The sequence below is a fragment of the Macaca thibetana genome, chromosome 14, assembly GCF_024542745.1.
Source record: "Macaca thibetana thibetana isolate TM-01 chromosome 14, ASM2454274v1, whole genome shotgun sequence".
In the NCBI taxonomy this organism is placed as follows: domain Eukaryota; kingdom Metazoa; phylum Chordata; class Mammalia; order Primates; family Cercopithecidae; genus Macaca; species Macaca thibetana.
Genome location: NC_065591.1, coordinates 12,297,367 through 12,315,389, shown reverse-complemented (window position 1 = coordinate 12,315,389; position 18,023 = coordinate 12,297,367). Strand labels below are relative to the sequence as shown.

General features: G+C 54.3%; 1 protein-coding gene across 1 annotated transcript in view; it reads left to right on the top strand.

Moving 5' to 3' along the window:
• Positions 1-3,247: 3,247 nt before the first annotated feature.
• The window catches only part of DAGLA (diacylglycerol lipase alpha), a 67,977-nt gene continuing 53,201 nt past the window's right edge, over positions 3,248-18,023 (top strand). Inside the window, exon 1 of the mRNA XM_050756883.1 lies at positions 3,248-3,367. The gene's annotated coding sequence lies outside the window, so the exon portion shown is untranslated. The remainder of the gene's footprint in view (positions 3,368-18,023) is intronic.

Genomic DNA, 18,023 nt, shown 5'->3' with positions numbered 1-18,023 from the left:
GTGCTCTGGAACAGCCACTCTTTCTGATGTTTCTTCCAAAGTGTCTTGGAACTAGAAATAGAAGTGATGAGGGTGCCTCTTATCCTCATCAAATTGCCTGTTTCCTGTGCAGGCAACTCTGGGTTTTGATTGTGTGTCTGGTGGTTTTAGAATGGAAGGGAGGAACAAATCCATCAGAAGGCACCATTGTGGTTCCGCTGGAAACTGGGACTGGCCATTAGGGGATCTTCCACACACACACACCCACACACACGCACAACATGGGTAGAACCCATGCCCCTGTGAAGGACCTCCTACATCATTGTGCCCAGTGGTCAATGTCGCTGGAAGCCTGCTGAGATGCCTTATGGCCACAGCTCAGCCCTCAAGAAGAAGACTTAGGTCAGTCTGTCAGGCAAAGAATCCTGAATGAATAAGATGCAGGCAGGAGACCTGCAGAACACAGAAACAAGGCGTTAGAGGAATTCGCAAGTACCTTCTAAGAGTTTGTGACCAATTGCAAAAAAAAAAAAAAAAAAAAGACTGCTGTCTCTCCCTGTCTTTCCTTGCTTGTTACTAGAGTTGTTGAAGATTAAATAATTAACCACTCCCCGCTTTAAGAAAATACGAATCACAATTTGAAAATGTTTTTCTTATCTTTCCTTTTCCTTTCACCTAATATGTATGAATGTATGTATGTATGTATGTATGTATGTATGTATGTATGTATGTATTTTTTTGAGAGGGAGTCTTGCTCTGTCTCTGGAATGTAGTGGCGTGATCTCAGCTCACTGCAACCTCCGCCTCCCGAGTTCAAGCAATTCTCCTGCCTCAGCCTCCCGAATAGCTGGGATTACAGGTGCCCATCACCATGCCCAGTGGATTTTTGTATTTTTAGTAGAGACGGGGTTTCACCATGTTGGTGAGGCTGGTCTTGAACTCCGCCCGCCTCAGCCTCTCAAAGTGCTGGGATTACAGGTGTGAGCCACCGCGCCCGGTCACCTGACATTTATAATAGTGGTGTTTCTCAGCCTTTCATGTGCATTTAAATCACCTGGGAATCTTGTTGCCAAGCTGAGATTCTTGGGCCTGAGATTATGCATTCCCATCAAGCTTCTGGGTGGTGCCAATGGCTCACTCTGAGTAGCAAGAGTTCAAAGCATTTGGTGATGGTAAAAGTTACCCTTTAATTCAGTTAAATGACCAGATGGGACCAATCACCTTGAAGATCCTGAAATAATAGTAACCTCATGATATCAAGTGTGAAGGTAACTGTTGGAACTTGTCTGGTGAGGACAAGTTTAGAGGAATGGGAAGAAAGGCTGGTGTGTGTGGGGACACGTGTGTGCACATGGACACATATGAGTTTGTGTACGTGGGGCAGCTAAGGGGTGGATTGTAGTAGACAGTTTTTGTTTTGTTTTGTTTTGTTTTTAGATGGAGTCTTGCTCGCTTGCCCAGGCTAGAGTACAATGGCCTGATCTTGGCTCATTGCAACCTCTGCCTCCCAGGTTCAAGTGATTCTTCCACCTCAGCCTCCCGAGTAGCTGGGATTACAGGCACCCGCCATCATGCCCAGGCTAATTTTTCTACTTTGGTAGAGATGGGTTTCACCACGTTGGCCAGACTGGTCTCGAACTCCTGACCTCAGGTGATCCGTCTGCCTCTGCCTCCCAAAGTGCTGGGATTACAGGCATGAGCCACCGTCCCTGGCTGACAGTCTTTGAACTGGCTGTTCAGGTCATGATTCTCCTCCTCTGAGAGTGTCTCTCAACAGGGAAAAGTGGACTGACATGTTTGTATCACAAAGCACTTTCTGCCCTGGCCATAGCTGATTGACCGTGGCCTGATCTGGACTAATAAGATTCTTTTTTTTCTGGGAATCTGGAACTTTGAACCAAGAGACATCCAGTCTGGCAGTTTTGATTCTGATTAATGGCAATGATCTAGAAAGAATATCCCTAAACTGATACTGCTACAGTGGGCCCTTAAATCCTCTCCTGATCTCTGCCCTTCGTGAGCCTTGAGGAATTCAACTCCTCCTTGAATCCCCTGAGGTGCCCCACTGGGTATATATGTGCCCACTCTTCATTTTCCTTGTTACCTACGTTGAGTTTGCTTTCTAAATAATCACAGGTAACACAGAACTCCTTCCAGAAGTGGCTCCATCTGCTTCAATAGAAGGCAGTCCTGGACTCACAGTCTCATTTCCAACCCAAATGTCCACGTAATTTTCAGACCGAGACTTCTGCTCAACCCGGGCACCCCACTACCCACACCTCCTTGTTCACCTATGGCTCCCACTTGTACTGAACTGCGGGATCACTGTGATTTTGGGGATGGCAACAGGGCCTAGGAAACATTTAGAGGCACTTCTCTTGCCTGAAAGAAACATGTTCTTCCCCTCTTTGTCTCTGATGAATCTTTACTGGATCTTTGGGACCCAGCTGAGTCATCCCGACCTGCAGACTGGACTCCCACCCCCAGGCTTAAATTCCTTTCCAAGGGCTCTGTCTGTCCTCTCTGCTTAGCTCCTATGTTAAAACCCCCTCCATCGGCGTCTCCTCCCCAGCAGAATGAGCTCCTTGAAGTCAGGGCCCGCCTTCTGCTCCTCTCTGTCCTCCACGCCCCCAGCTCAGTACAGCGCTCCCAGAGAGGTGTAAGCGACTTACGGTGAATAAATGGGCGTGAAGGGGAACAGGAGGGGCGGTTTTCTTCATTTACCAGAAATTCAAAATTGACCAAGCAAGCCCCTTTGGAGGCCCGGCACGAGGCTGGGCACTGGGAACGCGGGTGGGGGGTGGGAGGTGGAGGGTGGTAGGGAGGAGGGGGTACCCAGACACAAAAGACGTGCTCCAACTTCTCAAGCAGAGTTCAGTCACCCCGAGGAGGTGGGACCCGTCTCTCTCCTCCCCACACATGAACCAGCTCTCCAGTGATCATACTTGCTTTTTTCCCTCTCCCACGCTAAAACTGGTCACGAGGGGCCTAAAGGAGGGGCAGGCACCCAGGCGGTTCCCTTCCCCCGACGCAGCGCGGCCAGTCCACCCCTCCCGGCCGCCCACGGGGCCCCCGCCGCGGCCTGAGCCGGGCGCCCACCGCCCCCACGCGCAGGGCAGGCGCCCGCGGAGGCTCGGCTCGCTCGGGCCTCGACGCCTCTCCCCTCCCTGGCGCCAGGGGGCGCTGCCGCCCCACGACCGTCGCCATGGTCACCGCTGGCGGCGGAGAGGGGTTTACGTAAAGGACGCAGCGTCCCCCGGGGGGCGGAGGCGGACTTCGCGCCGGCGCCGGCGCCCTGCGGAAGCGGCGTTAGTGAATCGGGGCCTTGGGGAGCCCAGGATGGAGGTGGCGGTCGCGGCGGCGGGCCGAGCCCTGCGGCGGGCGGGAGGTAAGGGGGGCCTCCCGCGCGGCGGGCCGGTCCCGGGCGCGGGCGCGGTGCGAGCGGCGCGGCGGGCTGGGCAGTGTCCAGGGCGCGCGGTGGCCGGCCCGACGGGTCGGCGGGCGGAGTTGCAGCTGCCACGCGCGCCCGTGGCAGGTGTGAGGTCTGTGGAGCCCCTGGCACCGGCGTGGGGATGGTGACACGCGTGGCACGGGCGTGGGCAACGTGGGTCCGGCACAGACAGCGTGGTTTTCCTGGCACGGATCTCAGAAGACTCGCCTCCACCTTGGTGCGGTGGTGGCCTCCCAGGTGTGAGGTGGTGCAGCTGTCGGCACAGGTAGGTGATGGGCACGGCCCTCGGACTGGTTCTGGGGTAGGTGGCCAGCTCGTGCCGGCATGGTGGTGCCGCTGGCATGGGTGTGAGGAAGTGCTGCCGTTGCTTGGGTGTTGGGATGGTTCTGGCCTTGGGCTTGACATGGTCTGGGGTGATAGCACTGGGGGCTTGAAGAATTGGTGTCCTCAGCATGGCTAGAGTTCCTGGCGTGACTGTGAGAAAGGGCCTTGGCACGGTGTGGTGCAGGGGGCTACCTGGCACTGCCGTGGGGGGAGGCCGTGGCCCTCCCATCCTGATGAATGGGAAGGGTAAATGCCCATCCTTCCCCACGGGCGATGAAGGGGACACTGCCTCTGTCATGGGGGTCCAGTTTTAATGCCTGTTGGGTACACTGGACTGAGGAGGGCAGAAGTCTGGGAGAAGATTAGTGTCCTTTATAATGGGCATAAACAGGAGATGCCAGGAGAAGCTTCTACCACAAGGGCCCTGATAGTAACCCAGACAGAGACCTTCCAGGCACTACCGTTGTCCTGGGCTCGCTATTCATCTAGCTTTGGGGACGAAGGGAGGCGTGGATGATTTTCAGTGGTGATCACTGTCCCAGAATATGTCCTGAGAAACAAGCAGGTAGCCCGGGTTAGCGGGTCAGGGAGTGGTACAACGCACCATCTATCTGTGGTCACCGGGCACTGCCTTCTCCTTGGGTTGATGGGTTCACTCCACGGTATCTGGAAGTTGACTCTCTTCTTTGATGCTTGGGAGCCTTTGGGTCCAGAGGATTGGATCGATTGGGGGATGCTTGAAAGATGATTCTGCAGCCACTGGGAATCTGCTGGGGCCACTGGGACTCCCACCCCCAGGCTTAAATTCCTTTCCAAGGGCTCTGTCCTCTCTGCTTGGCTCCTATGTTAAACCCCCTTCCATCTGCGCTGAGATTGTGTCTGCTCTCACCAGTCCTTTGGGAAGCTTTGGGTGAAGGTCTCACTCAGCATCACCTAGTGCCTTACTTTTCAGAGAAGCAATTTCCAGCTCCCCCTAGAGAAGTCTTTTTTTTTTTTTTTTTTTGAGACGGAGTCTCGCTCTGTCGCCCAGGCTGGAGTGCAGTGGCCGGATCTCAGCTCACTGCGAGCTCCGCCTCCCGGGTTCATGCCATTCTCCTGCCTCAGCCTCCTGAGTAGCTGGGACAACAGGCGCCCGCCACCGCGCCCGTCTAGTTTTTTTTTTTTGTATTTTTTAGTAGAGACGAGGTTTCACCGTGTTCGCCAGGATGGTCTCGATCTCCTGACCTCTTGATCCGCCCGTCTCGGCCTCCCAAAGTGCTGGGATTACAGGCTTGAGCCACCGCGCCCGGCGAGAAGTCTTATAGTGTAGGGGAAATCTTCAGTTCTTCATGGATCTCTTGGGGGAGTGGGATCAGTGGTAGAAGAATAACAGGATTGAGCTTGTGCTGGAGAAGGCACTTACGCATCCAAAAAGATGATGTTGAGGATATTGGAGACTAGGGTGGCAGGTGGTCGCCAAATTGCCAAGGTGGGTGCTTGGAGATGCTGATGAGTTCCCTATAACTAGAGCACTGTCCAATGCCTTTGGGGGCAGATCACTTTAATTCCTGTGTTGACTGTGTGAACTTCAGCAGGTGACTTCACCAATCAAGGCATGTCACATGGTGGTCTGGTAGTAAAGAATGAAAGGAAATGGTGCACGTGGAAACCCTTTGCAAACAGCGAAAGACTGTACAAAGGTCAGAGAGTCTCATCAAGTAAAGAGACCAGGGCTGGAGGCAGGAGCTATAGGAAATGGTGGCGTGGGATGTGATTGGGAGGAAGGGAGCCGGAAGGTCGAGGGCCTGTCATAGGGAATTAGAGGCCCTGAGCGCACATGCTCCTGGTGGGGGCCAGTGGGATCTGTTGACACTATGAGTCAGCTGCTGAGCTGGAACCAGGCCCCCGGTCTCCCGAGGACGGTCCTGAGCATGGCCCCGGCAGCTGTGAAGTCCTGCAGGAGTGGCCCAAGCAGGAGGAAGCACTTTGCCTGGGCGGCAAACGTGCCTCATTGCCAGGGTAGGTCTGGGAGGTGTCTGTGGCTGACAGATCTAGGGTACCTGTGTGGGAGGAAGACTTGGGAAGTGTGTGTGTTTTCTCTTGAGAATTTCCTTGGGCTCTGGGTTCTGAGAACGGGAGTGGGGAGCAGTCACATCAGCGTCTTTTGGGCTGTGGCCTGAAGGATATGAAGTGGGTCAGATCATCCACAGATTGATGTGGCTCAGGTCTGGATGGTCCTGCGGGAGGTTGAGGCTGGATAGCAGGGGGATCAGGGGGTGTGGAGGATGCCCTCACACATGGGGGAAAGGAAAGGGGGCTACGGGCACCTCTGAGGGCAGACACATCTCCCGATGTGGCCCCACTTCTGGCTGAAGTGCCTTCCCAGGTGGGGAGGATGAGGGCGGCTGCACATTGCTCTCCTCTCTGCCACCAGGAGCCTAATTCCTGACAACAAGCTGCAGAGCCTGAGTTGCAGACCCTGCCCTGTGGCGCTGGAAGGCCTGTTTTTCTCTAACCCAGGGCGTTTCTCCAGCATTCCATGCAGGTGTCTGCCTTAGCCGGCAACCCGTTTCACAGGCTTCTGCCCTGTGCCCAGGCTGCAGTGTCAAGCCATGTGGGTAGAAGGAGGACATGGCCCTGCCAGACCCAGGGTTGTGAACTGACTTTTCCATGCTATAGACTCGCCCTGTCCCCATAGCTGCCACCCAGACACTGTCCAGCATTGCAGGTGCTTCCCTGGTCGTTCCCATGTTGGTCTGAGGGGTGTCCATGGCCCGTCTCACCCGCTCCCTGCAGTGCCTTCATACCTCCCCCGAGGAGTTGCTGGGCACTTCAGCTTGTGTCTGGAAAGCTCTCTTAAGTGCAGAGTCCATTAAGGAGGAAGCCTCCAGCCGCCCTGTTGTGAATATTCAGTATTCAAGTCTCCTCAGCTCACCCTCCACACGTCCGCCTGTTTGTTCTGATTTGTGGTTCAGCCTTATGGTTTGGGGCTCCAGGAGCCCTTTTCAGCCGCCCTTTGCCATCTGCTTGGGATGTTGGGACTGCACAGCAGAGCTGGGTGGCAGGCAGGGCCGATCTGAAGACACTGAGAGGAGGAGTTGGCCTCTGTTCCCCAAAAGGAGAGCCGAGCTTTCTTCCCAGTCCTGGGGTTTTGGGGCAGCAGGGAGCCCAGCCAGGTTAGCACCCTTGTCATTGTGCACAGATGCTGATTTCAAGTAACTTCCAGCTGAGGCAGGAGGCCAGTCAGTTAGGAGTGGACCTCGAGGGCAAGCAGCTCCCTGGAGCTGCAATATTTCAACCTTGGTCCCCAGTCATATTCCCATGTTCCTTGTCCGTGTTTCTCTAAAAGTTGCTTTACTCAGCTCCTGGCAATTCCTCAGCTGCTCCATAAATCACAGTGCCTGGCTCTGCTTTAGGGGTGCCAGGGAGCCAGGCATCTGTGGCCAGAGGATGCTGGACCAGAGCTGACAGCAGCAGGCCAGAAGGCTGCAGTTGAAGGCACAGCTTGTTGCTAGAAGCCACTCGTCCCCCAGTCCCTCTCCTCGAGACCCGAGGGGAACCCTGGTGTTTAATCTACCTGTTGGCCCATCACTCCGTGATTTCAATTTCTCACCGGAATAGCTTTACATTACACTCCAGTGGACTGGGCAAGTAGCGCTGGGGGAAATATCAATGAGCATGTGGTCAGAGGAAGATAAATCTTTTAGAACCGCGAAGCCCAGGACACTGCAGGATGCGGTTACCTCCCCAGCGGGCAGGGCTGAAAATGGTTTATTTTGATTTTCTTTTTTTGTTTCTGACACTGACTTGGGCTGGGCGTGGTCTTTCTGGGTTGGATGGGAAGCGTGAGTGTGGGTGTGGATGTGGGTTGTGTGTGTGGGCAGGAAAGACCCAGGAAACTGCCTTATCTGTGAGGACCTCTTTGCTGCTGAGGAAGGAGTCCAGGGAGATGCCATGGAGGGGATCGGTGTGACCATGGGTAAGGGTGTTGTTTTCATGGGGCGTTTGGCAGGAACACCCAAGTCCTGTAGATGGGGATGGGGCTGTTACCACCGCAGGGCTGCCCGGGGAGCGCACGTGTGTAAAGCTGCTTGTGTCCGTAAGTGTTTCTGTGGGAAGTGAGGGCGGAGGGGGTGTGGAGCGCCTGGTGGTGTGGGAGCTCGCGGGCTCCCGTGTCTGGCTGGCCTGGTGTTGGTGGGTGTGCGGAGCCGGGTGTTGCCGGGCTCTTCACAGCAGGAGGGAACAGTGGGTGTCGGAGGAGGCTGCCTTCAGGCTGTGGGAGGGCAGAGGGTGGGTTTCATACCTCATGTTATGACTGTTAACATGAGGAGCCGAGTGCTTTCTCAGTATTCCTTAGAAGGAAGCCGGGCTGCAGGCGGGGCTCTCACACCCTTCTGTGCGCTACCTGTGGGTGTCTCACACGCCTGCTTCCATGCTCCTCCTTGAGCCACCTGGAAGTCAGCTGGGGACAGTCCCCTCCCCCCCATGACAGAAGATAGCATTGTAGCCTATGGGTGGTTATGACTTCAGACTCTGGAACCTCACAGACCCGGATTGGATGCTGGCACACCTCAGTTTCCTAATCTGTAAGATGGGGACAGTTAAACCTCTGAAGGCCGAATGGCAATAATTCTCCCAGGTAATGCCTGGCGCATAGAGAGATCGCGATGAAAACACGCACTGAGAAAATGTTTTTGCTCTTGTGGCCAGAATCCTTTCCATAGAAAAGTGGTTATGTCGTGATCTGCATATATTAGCAGCAGGGAAGATGTAATGAGTCTCATTACTTGATAAGAAGTTAGATTCCCACATCCTTGGGATAGACAGAATCTTGCATATCCGTTAACAGTGTCATCAGCAAGAGTGTATCTTAGCCTTGAGGAATGTTTCCACTTGGACATAGTTGATAGTTGTTTCTTGAGCACCAGGTGTGAGGTGGGGGTTAGTGAGGGCATGCAGATGAGGTGGGCATACCAGAGCCTATAAGGTGTAGATTCTGACCTCAAGTTGCTTAAAATCTGTTGAGAAGATATAATTAATATTTAGAAATGAGTGATGCCAGAGGTCAAAGGAGGGAGAGTGACTCGAGCCAGGGAGGTCGGGGAGACTTGGGTGGCCACGGCCTTCTTATGTGGGCCATGGGGACCAGTGGGAATGAACAAAGGAAGGTGGTTGTAGAGGAACTGGCAGCAACGGGGGCAGGTTGGGGGGTGACTGGTGGCTGGGAGGGGGAACTGCTGCCTGTTTGCTGTCTGGCTTGAGTGTAGGGTGCATACACCAGAAGTGGTGAAAGCTAAGGTTGGAAAAATGAGCTGGAACTGGGTCCCCGGGAGCCACGACGGCAGGGCTGAAGGTTTAGTCTCCAATCTGTGAACACATGGGCATTCACTGAAATGTTCTGAGCAAGGGTTTGGGGGCTGGTGCCACCCCCCAGGAAGAGTGGTGTGGCAGCAGGTGCCAGGGTACTGAGGGACAGGAGTAGGGGGTGCCCAGGTGCGAGGGGCTTGAACTAGGGCAGTGGCCACTCTGCAGGGGCAAGGGGAGAGACAAAGCCTGATTATGGAAGGGAGACAGAAGCCATGAGATTGGTCAGCTTGGTCACTAGGAGGGGAAGGGGTGGGAAGTGGGGCCGGGAAGCTGAGCTGAGCTCGGAGTCGCCGCCTGGACTGTGTTGCCCACACTTGACTTTGACTTTCAGCGGGTCTGACTCCCGTCAGTGCCGGGCAGGAGCGTGAACGGCAGGCTTTCAGGGCTGCCCTCGAGGCTGTTCCCATCCCCGAAGACCCACTGAGGGGGTTCCAGTGTTCACAGCACTTATTTCCAGGCATTTGATCATTTTCTCACCAAATTACCCCTTGAAATTTCGCCTGCCTGAGTTCAGCCCAGGAGGTTACTATTCTGGGAAGTTTCATCAAAACCCTTTCAGCGTTTGGGAGTTCTCAGAGCCTGGGGGAGGATGGAGGAGAACAGGGCTTGCCCTCACCTGTGTTTGGGGGCTGCTCCTGTGAACCAGTCCTACACCTGGAGACGGTCCTGGCCAGGGAGCTGCAGCTCTGGGGTCGAGGTCGGGACGGTGGCCCTCTACTGTGTAAGGTGAGACAGGATGCTGCCTCGAATTCATCCCGAATGGGCCCCTCGTCATTGTCTCTCCTGGAGCCATTTAATTAATTGATGATTGATGTTCCTGGACTTCCTTGAGGTTAATCTATTATTGATGTCCCTTCATTTATATAACACACCCTGCACCTCCCAGCCCCTGGCTGCTCCTGATGGGCAGTCCACACAGTGGAGTGGGCTCCCTGGGGCCGCACCTCTGTCTCCTGGGGACAGGGCCCTGCACTTAGCTTTCTCAAAGCCTTTCAGGTTTGAGGTCAGGGAGGGCACCAGGGCATGTCTCCAGGAGGCTTTGCTCAGCCACAAAATAATAATAACAATAACTTCCATTTTCTCAGTGTGGAGGAACTGAACCCAGGAGAGTGTATAGAGGATGGATGTCATTTATTCTTTGCAACAGCAACCACCTGCACGCTCCCATCCCTCCAACCTACGTCTTACAGGAGGCTTAGGGAGCTTGCATCACCTGCTCAGGGACACTCAGCGAGGCAGGGAGCCAGGGTTTGAACCCAGGATGGGTTCTTTTTGGTGTCCCTGTCCACACCCCACCTCTCTCTCTCCCTCAGGTCCCACACAAGCCCACCTCCTCCATGAGGCCTTTCTCCGTGCTCCACTGACTCTAGCACTCTGTTTTTTTTTTTTGTTTTTTTTTTTTTTGTTTTTTTTTTTGAGACGGGGTCTCGCTCTGTCACCCAGGCTGGAGTGCAGTGGCCGGATCTCAGCTCACTGCAAGCTCCGCCTCCCGGGTTCACGCCATTCTCCTGCCTCAGCCTCCCGAGTAGCTGGGACTACAGGCACCCGCCACCTCGCCCGGCTAGTTTTTTGTATTTTTTAGTAGAGACGGGGTTTCACCGGGTTAGCCAGGATGGTCTCGATCTCCTGACCTTGTGATCCACCCGTCTCGGCCTCCCAAAGTGCTGGGATTACAGGCTTGAGCCACCGCGCCCGGACAGCACTCTGTTTTTTTGAGACAGAGTTTCTCTCTGTGGCTCAGACTGGAGTGCAGTGGTGTGATCTCAGCTCACTGCAACCTCTGCCTCCTGGTTCAAGCGATTCTCGTGCCTCAACCTCCCGAGTAGCTAGGATTACAGGCACCCGCCACCACGTCCGACTAATTTTTATTTTAGTACAGACGGGGTTTCACCATGTTGGCCAGGCTGGTCTTGAACTCCTGACCTCAGGTGATCCACCTGCCTTGGCGACCCAAAGTGTTGGGCTTACGGGGTGAGCCACTGCGCCTGGCCAAACAAAGGCATCTTCTAGCACTGTCTTATCTGGATAGTGCTGGCGCCCCTCAGAGAGAGGATGTGTGTTCCCCTCACTGATTTGTGTCCTCAATGAAGCATAATGATCATGGTGAAATAACATTTAGGGAGCAAGGTGCCAGGCACCAAGCTCAGCACTTTTTGTACCTTCTCTCATTTGATCCTCATGACCATAACAAGGAACATGGGACTGCTGGGCCTGGAGTGTACCTGGCTCTGCTGGGGAGCTGTGAACAAGTCACTTTTCTTTTGTTAGCCTCGGTTGCCCTGTCTGTATAATAGCAGCAATATTTATCCTGTCTCCCTCACTGTTCAAAGGCAACACTGGAAGGGAAAGGCCTTTGGGAAAGACATTGTACTAACAAAGGATTAGGATTGCTCGTATATGAGATTCAAGAGCTGGCATGAAGGCTGAGAATATTTAAGGCTGGGCACATAGACCCAAGCCAAGGCATCTGCACCCACCCTCAGAGCCACCCCGGCCCAGCAGATGAATTCCGCAGCTTGCCGGCTGCCAAGAACTTGCTTGAGGAACCTGTGTGGCCAGGAGAGGGGCGGGAGATGCTTAGAGTGGCTGCCAGGCCCTGGTCTGCTGTCCTGGCTGGGTGAGCAGTGCCTGGGTCTTTGGAGGCGGTCCCTCCCACTCTGGGCGCCTGGGTTGTGTGGAAGTGCAGGGGGCCCGAGGGGGGTTCTGGGCCCTACTTCCTCTCCCATCTCCCACATGCAGCCTAACTAGGTCAGTTCAGGCTGGGTGTGGGGAGGAAGGAGGATAGCTCGCCAGGCAGCCGCCCAGACCTCCCCTCACCCCTCAACACATGCGGAAAGCCTTGTGAGGAGGTGAGCCCTGTGTCTGTTCCCGAAAGCGGTGGGGCCACCAGCCTCACAGTGGCAAGGCTCCCGGGGCGCTGGCTGGGAATCCTCTGCTTTCTCATCAGCCTTACTCGGAGCGCAATTCAGTGCTGGGCTGGGGCTGGGGAAGATGACACGTGCTGCCAGGGCCTGAAGAAAAAGGCAGAGCCCTTGGACTTGTGGGTGGGGGCAAGGCATGCCTGCCATCGTTCATTGGAAATTGTGGCCAGGCTACCGTTAGGGGATTGTTTTGTTTCACTTCCCAAGTTTCCGCTTTCTGCAGGCCAGGATTACATCAGGCTCCCCTGGCACGCCCTTTAGCCAACTCCCACTTCATCCAGGCTCCTCCACTGCCCTGGGACAGCTGCCCCGCTGCAGTTTTGGGGCAGGCTGCAGAATCACTGGGCAGCCCTAGGCCCAGTGGCTGAGGGGACTGTCCTGGCCTTTTCAGCCTCAGCTGCAGGGGCTGGGAACTCCCAGTGCCCTGCCTCCCAGTTAGCACCTGCCCACTTCACCCACTTGAGTCTGCCTGGTCTCCAAGATTATCCACTTCTGATTCATTCTCTCTCCCTCTTTAAATTCATAGCATAGGCCTTCAGATATGGGCTTTAGCATAAAGACAGAGTTTTATTTAAGACCACTACTACTTGTGCAAGTCACTTGACCTGTTTGAGCCTCAGTTTCCTCTTTTTTTTTTTTGAAGACGGAGTCTCACTCTGTTACCCAGGCTGGAGTGCAGTGGTGCAATCTCAGCTCACTGCAAGCTCCACCTTCCAGGTTCACGACATTCTCCTGCCTCAGCCTCCCCAGTAGCTGGGACTACAGGCACCTGCCACCAGGCCTGGCTAATTTTTTGTATTTTTAGTAGAGACGGGGTTTTGCCGTGTTAGCCAGGATGGTCTTATCTCCTGACCTCGTGATCTGCCCACCTCGGCCTCCCAAAGTGCTGAGATTACAGGCATGAGCCATCGTGCCTGGCCTCTTCATCTCCTAAATGGGGGCTCTAATGGAACATGGCATGTTAGGATCAAATGAGATGATGTAGGAAGTTCCGCCCAATGCCAAGAACATCATAAGTACTCAGGAAATGTTAACTGCTATTATTAATGACCACAATTACTTCTCATAATTGTTCTCCATGAGCCCAGGCATGTGCTATGTCTGATGGGACCCTCCCTTTCCTGATGCTGAGGCTCCCCTGCAGCACTCCTGTGTTGGAGCTGGCCTCTTGGGCTTTGCTCCCCACAAGCAGCTGGGCCACTTCTCAAAGCTGGCAGTATCCTGCCACCCGTCCAGTATCTCACCCTGCTCCTGTCCTGACCCTCTATGAGAACTGGCTGTCCCAACCCCACAGTCCCTGGTTCCGTTTGGTTCCTCTATTTTGGTTTCCTTCCTTTGGCACCTCTTCTTTTTTCTTTTTTTTGAGACGGAGTCTTGCTCTTTTGGCCAGGCTGGAATGCTGTGGTGCGATCTCAGCTCACTGCAACCTCTGCTGCCCAGGTTCAAGCGATTCTCCTGCCTCAGCCTCCCAAGGAGCTGGGATTACAGGCGCCTGCCACCGCGCCCGGCTAATTTTTGTATTTTTAGTAGAGACGGGGTTTCACCATCTTGGCCAGGCGGGTCTTGAACTCCTGACCTGGTGATCCACCCACCTCAGCCTTCCAAAATGCTGGGATTACAGACATGAGCCACTGTGCCCAGCCTCTTTTGGTACCTCTTCTATCCGCTGCCTTTTCTTTAACATTTCCTCTCTGAAGCCCTTGGGGGAAGCCAGTTTCTTCCTCAGACTCTCTGAGTCTCACCGAACAAAGCCCCTCAGCTTCTCCAGCTGCCCTCCTAAGAGTTGGGGGGTCATGACTTGGCCTCACAGATTTCCATGCCATCCTCTCTGGTCTGGGCAGCCTCTCCAGGGCAATGGGAGCCCTGCCCACCGGGTCTGCAGAGCACCAGCTGAGGCCTGAGCTTCCAGGCACTGCAAACTCTCCTGGGCTGCAAGGCCAGAATCAGCCCCAGTGCACCCCCAGGGCCAGAACACCAGCCATACCCAAGTCTCTTTCCCCCTAGGAACTTAAGGAATTTTTCTTAAGAGTTTGTTTCAGTTTCATACGTTTGAAAAGAACTTGGTTCTCCTTTGACACCTTCACTGGGACTGGGACCAGACCGTGGAGCAGAGAATAGTTTTGCCACGTGTAATCTCCCATCTACCCATTTATTCGAGGACATTTATTGAGCACCTACTTGCTAAGCCTTGTGCCTGGAGCTGGGAATAATAAGATAAATGGTATCACTTCGTCCTAAGGGAGTTCCTGGGTTGGCATAAGCAGACACTATCACTCTACCAGCAGCCACAATGGCAAACGTGTTGCGGAGAGTCCTCTCTGCTACACAGTGCCTTATGTGTAGGGACACATTTAATGCCATGAACAGTGATGGTTTCCATTTTCTAGACACTCACCCCCTCTAGGCTCTGTGCTCAGGACAGTCCCATGGCACCCATGGAGGAAGCACTCATTTCACAGCAGGGGTTCAGGTCTAGGGCCTCAGCTTCCCTGGGGAATTGAAGGACTCTGTTAGAGGCTGCGTGTTTGTAGCTGGGACTCAGGTCCCATCTGGCCCCTGCTCTCAGGGCGTGGTGGTCTCATTCTCCTCACCTGGCATGGTGTTTGGGGGATCCTGTGAACCACGGGAGGAACAGCCTCCCACAAAAGGAAGGCCCCCTGTGGCTATCCTCTTGCTGCGAAGACCAGGCCCCGCTCCTAGGAAGCCCTCGCCGCTCCCCGTGTGTAGACCCACCCGTGGCTTGCACCACCTTTTTACTCCCGCTGCCCAACCTGACCTTCACCGACCCTGTACTTCGCCGGCTGCGGCAGGCGGCTTTCAGGCTCACACAGCATGGCTCCTCTCACCCCACATGCCCCTGCCAGTGCCATTCCAGATTGTTCTCCTTGCTGCCTGCCTGCTACACCATGCAGTTTAGAACACCGCCTAATGGAGGGCTCAGGGCACCTGAGCAGCTGCCGTCTCCATTTCTTGGCGCCTTTAACCCCTCCCTTCCCCAGGTGAACCCTATTCAGCAGGCTTCCGGCAGCAGTAACGAAGCTGGGCGCCCAGCCCACCAGCTGCTCAGTACTTTATAAAAGTTTAATCTTAATGGTGTAATGAACTCCCATCATAAAGCAGCTGGGGCAGTGCATCTTGGGATGTATAAATTATAGGAGCCCTCTGAAATTGTAATTGGAAATGGCAGCAAGCAGAAGGTTGAAAGAGGCTGGTCTCATTGGGCCGAGCCCGGCTATTCTCTGTCTCCTTTCAAAAGGCACACAAAACTGAGTCTGGCTGTGAAGAAAGAGTGTCCTCAGCCCAAATCGAGCTCCTGGTTCTTCCGCTCTGGTTCCCACTTCCTGCCTCCAACTGTGTCTGCAGAGCCTGCAGGATTTGGAGGTGGGACCCCCCCAACCTGGCCCTGCGCTCTGGTTCTGTGCCTGCAGACAGAGTGGGCTGAGAGGGAACGAACACAGGCACAGGGGCAGGCTCCACCATGCTCCAGGGAGCGCTTTGGAGCAGTTGATTTGACCTCATTGAGTCTCCATAAAGTGGAGTGAACCCACCTTGGAGTGCTGGTGGTGATTGAATGGGAAACCACAGGGGGTGTTGGGATGTAGGGTTGAGAGCTCAGGCCAGACGGTCTGGCTTCCTGTTGCAGCTCCTGCTGGGGGTAGTCGAGTCCTTAACCAGGTCCTTTCACCTCTCAGCTGCAGTTTCCACCTGTAAAATCAGGGAATAATTGGCCTCTGAGGAGAATTAGGAGGTGACATGAGATGATGCTGGCTTGTGACAGACTCAGCATCGTGCTTCTTTGATGGGCACACAGATCACTGGGGAACTTACTAATGCAGATTCCAGTTCAGGCTGCTAGGCCCAGATGTGCATTTTTTTTTTTTTTTTTTTTTTTTGTTTTGTTTTTTGTTTTTTTTTGAGACGGAGTCTCGCTCTGTCGCCCAGGCTGGAGTGCAGTGGCGCGATCTCGGCTCACTGCAAGCTCCGCCTCCTGGGTTTACGCCATTCTCCTGCCTCAGCCTCCTGAGTAGCTGGGACTACAGGCGCCCGCCACCGCGCCCGGCTAATTTTTTGTATTTTTAGTAGAGACGGGGTTTCACCGTGGTCTCGATCTCCTGACCTTGTGATCCGCCCGCCTTGGCCTCCCAAAGTGCTGGGATTACAGGCGTGAGCCACCGCGCCCGGCCCCAGATGTGCATTTCTAACAACTCCCAGTAATGCTGCTGCTGCAGGCCCTGGAGCACACCTCACCTTGAGTCTGGAGAGCAGAGTATGTGCCCCATAGTCAGTGCATTAGAGCCTGCTGTGATCGTACATCCAGGCAGAACCCAGGGCCTGCACAGGTGCCCACAGGTGATGCTGCTGCTGCCCATGAGCCGGCAGCAGCAGCACCACCTGGGACCAGGTTGGAAATGCAGCACCTCAGCACCCCTTCACCACCACCCTCCTGCACATCAGAATCGCTGGGAGGGGCCTGCAGCTCTGGAAGTTCTGCTTGTGCACACTTGAGCAGTCCTGGCCAGGACTCATCCTTCAGAGCAGAGTTTCTGAGTGCAGGTGGGTTAACTCCAGCCTCAGAGTCTCCTGGGGTTGGCCATGGTAGAACTTGGAACCTATAAATATAGGTTCCTGAGCCCTGCCTTGGGCTTACTGATTCAGAATTGCTGGGCAGGGCCTGGGAGTCTGCATAAGTTTGAGAGTCACTGGGGACCACTTACTGCCTGAGAGATGGGAAGAAGGGCAGAATCCCTGCTCCTCACTCCCACCCTTTATGCATAAACCTTTGCCCCTGCCAGGGGGAGAAGGAACACCAGGCTGGGGTCAGGAGTTCCGGGTTCCTGCAAGATCCTGCCACCAAAGCCCAGGACCTCAGAGCCACTCTGCCTGGGGCCCAGCTGTGGGGTTTTCTCACACTGAGAAGAGGGAGACAACCTAACATCCCCCAGTAGGGAGTTGGTTGAATGAACTTCTGTCCGTCATGTATGTGGACTACTCCATGGTAATGAGGAGAGACGGCGGTAGGAAAATGTTTCGGGAGAAGTGCTCACCTTTTAGTTCAGTAGAAAAAAGTGGTAGGTGCCAAATGGTCCCACAATTAGATAGAGAAAAAAAAAAAAAAAAGACTAGAAGGTTGTTTATAGTCGATAGTTTTCCTAGAGGGGTCATGGGTGATTTCTATTTTCTTCTTTTTGGTTTGTTTCTTTTTTTTTTTGAGATCGAGTCTCACTCTGTTGCCCAGGCTGGAGTGTAGCGGTGCGGTCTGCCTCCCCAGTTCAAGCCATTCTCCTGCCTCAGCCTCCCAAGTACCTGGGATTACAGGCACCCGCCACCACATCTGGCTAATTTTTGTATTTTTAGTAGAGATGGGGTTTCACCATGTTGGCCAGGCTGGTCTCAAGCTCATGGATCTCAAGTGATCCAGCCTCCCAAAGTGCTGGGATTACAGGTGTGAGCCACTGCGCCCAGCCAGTTTCTATTTTCTATAGAGAACGTATATTTTTTAATAAGAAAAAGATAAGTCTTTTTCTTATGCATAAGTCAGCATGTCTAGTCTGGGGTCCCCGGTCACAGCGCACCTACCCTGCCTAAGATGAGGCCTCCTTCAGCCAGGGGCAGTCCAGACTCCCCCACTGGGGTGACTTTCACCATCGCCTCCCTCACTTCCAGGGTGTGGCTGATGATCCCCAGGGCTTCACACTGCTTCTCCTGCTTTCTTACTTCCTCTCTGCTTTGAGTCTTCCCTGATGATGGCCAGCACTCCTTCCGTTTTACATAAGAGGAGAGGGTGGGGAGGGGACAGCTGAGAGGTGGGAAACCCCCAGCTTGCAAACCTCTGAGGCCAAGTTTAGTTTGGCATCACCTAGGCGACTAAATCTCAATTCCAGAGTCTAGGCACATAGGATATGCTCGGAGAGTAATGGCTGCATGAATGAGGCTGGGAAGGCAGCCAAGGATGGGGCAGAGGCCCAAAGCTGTGTGACCTTGGCACGTCAGCATTCCTCTAT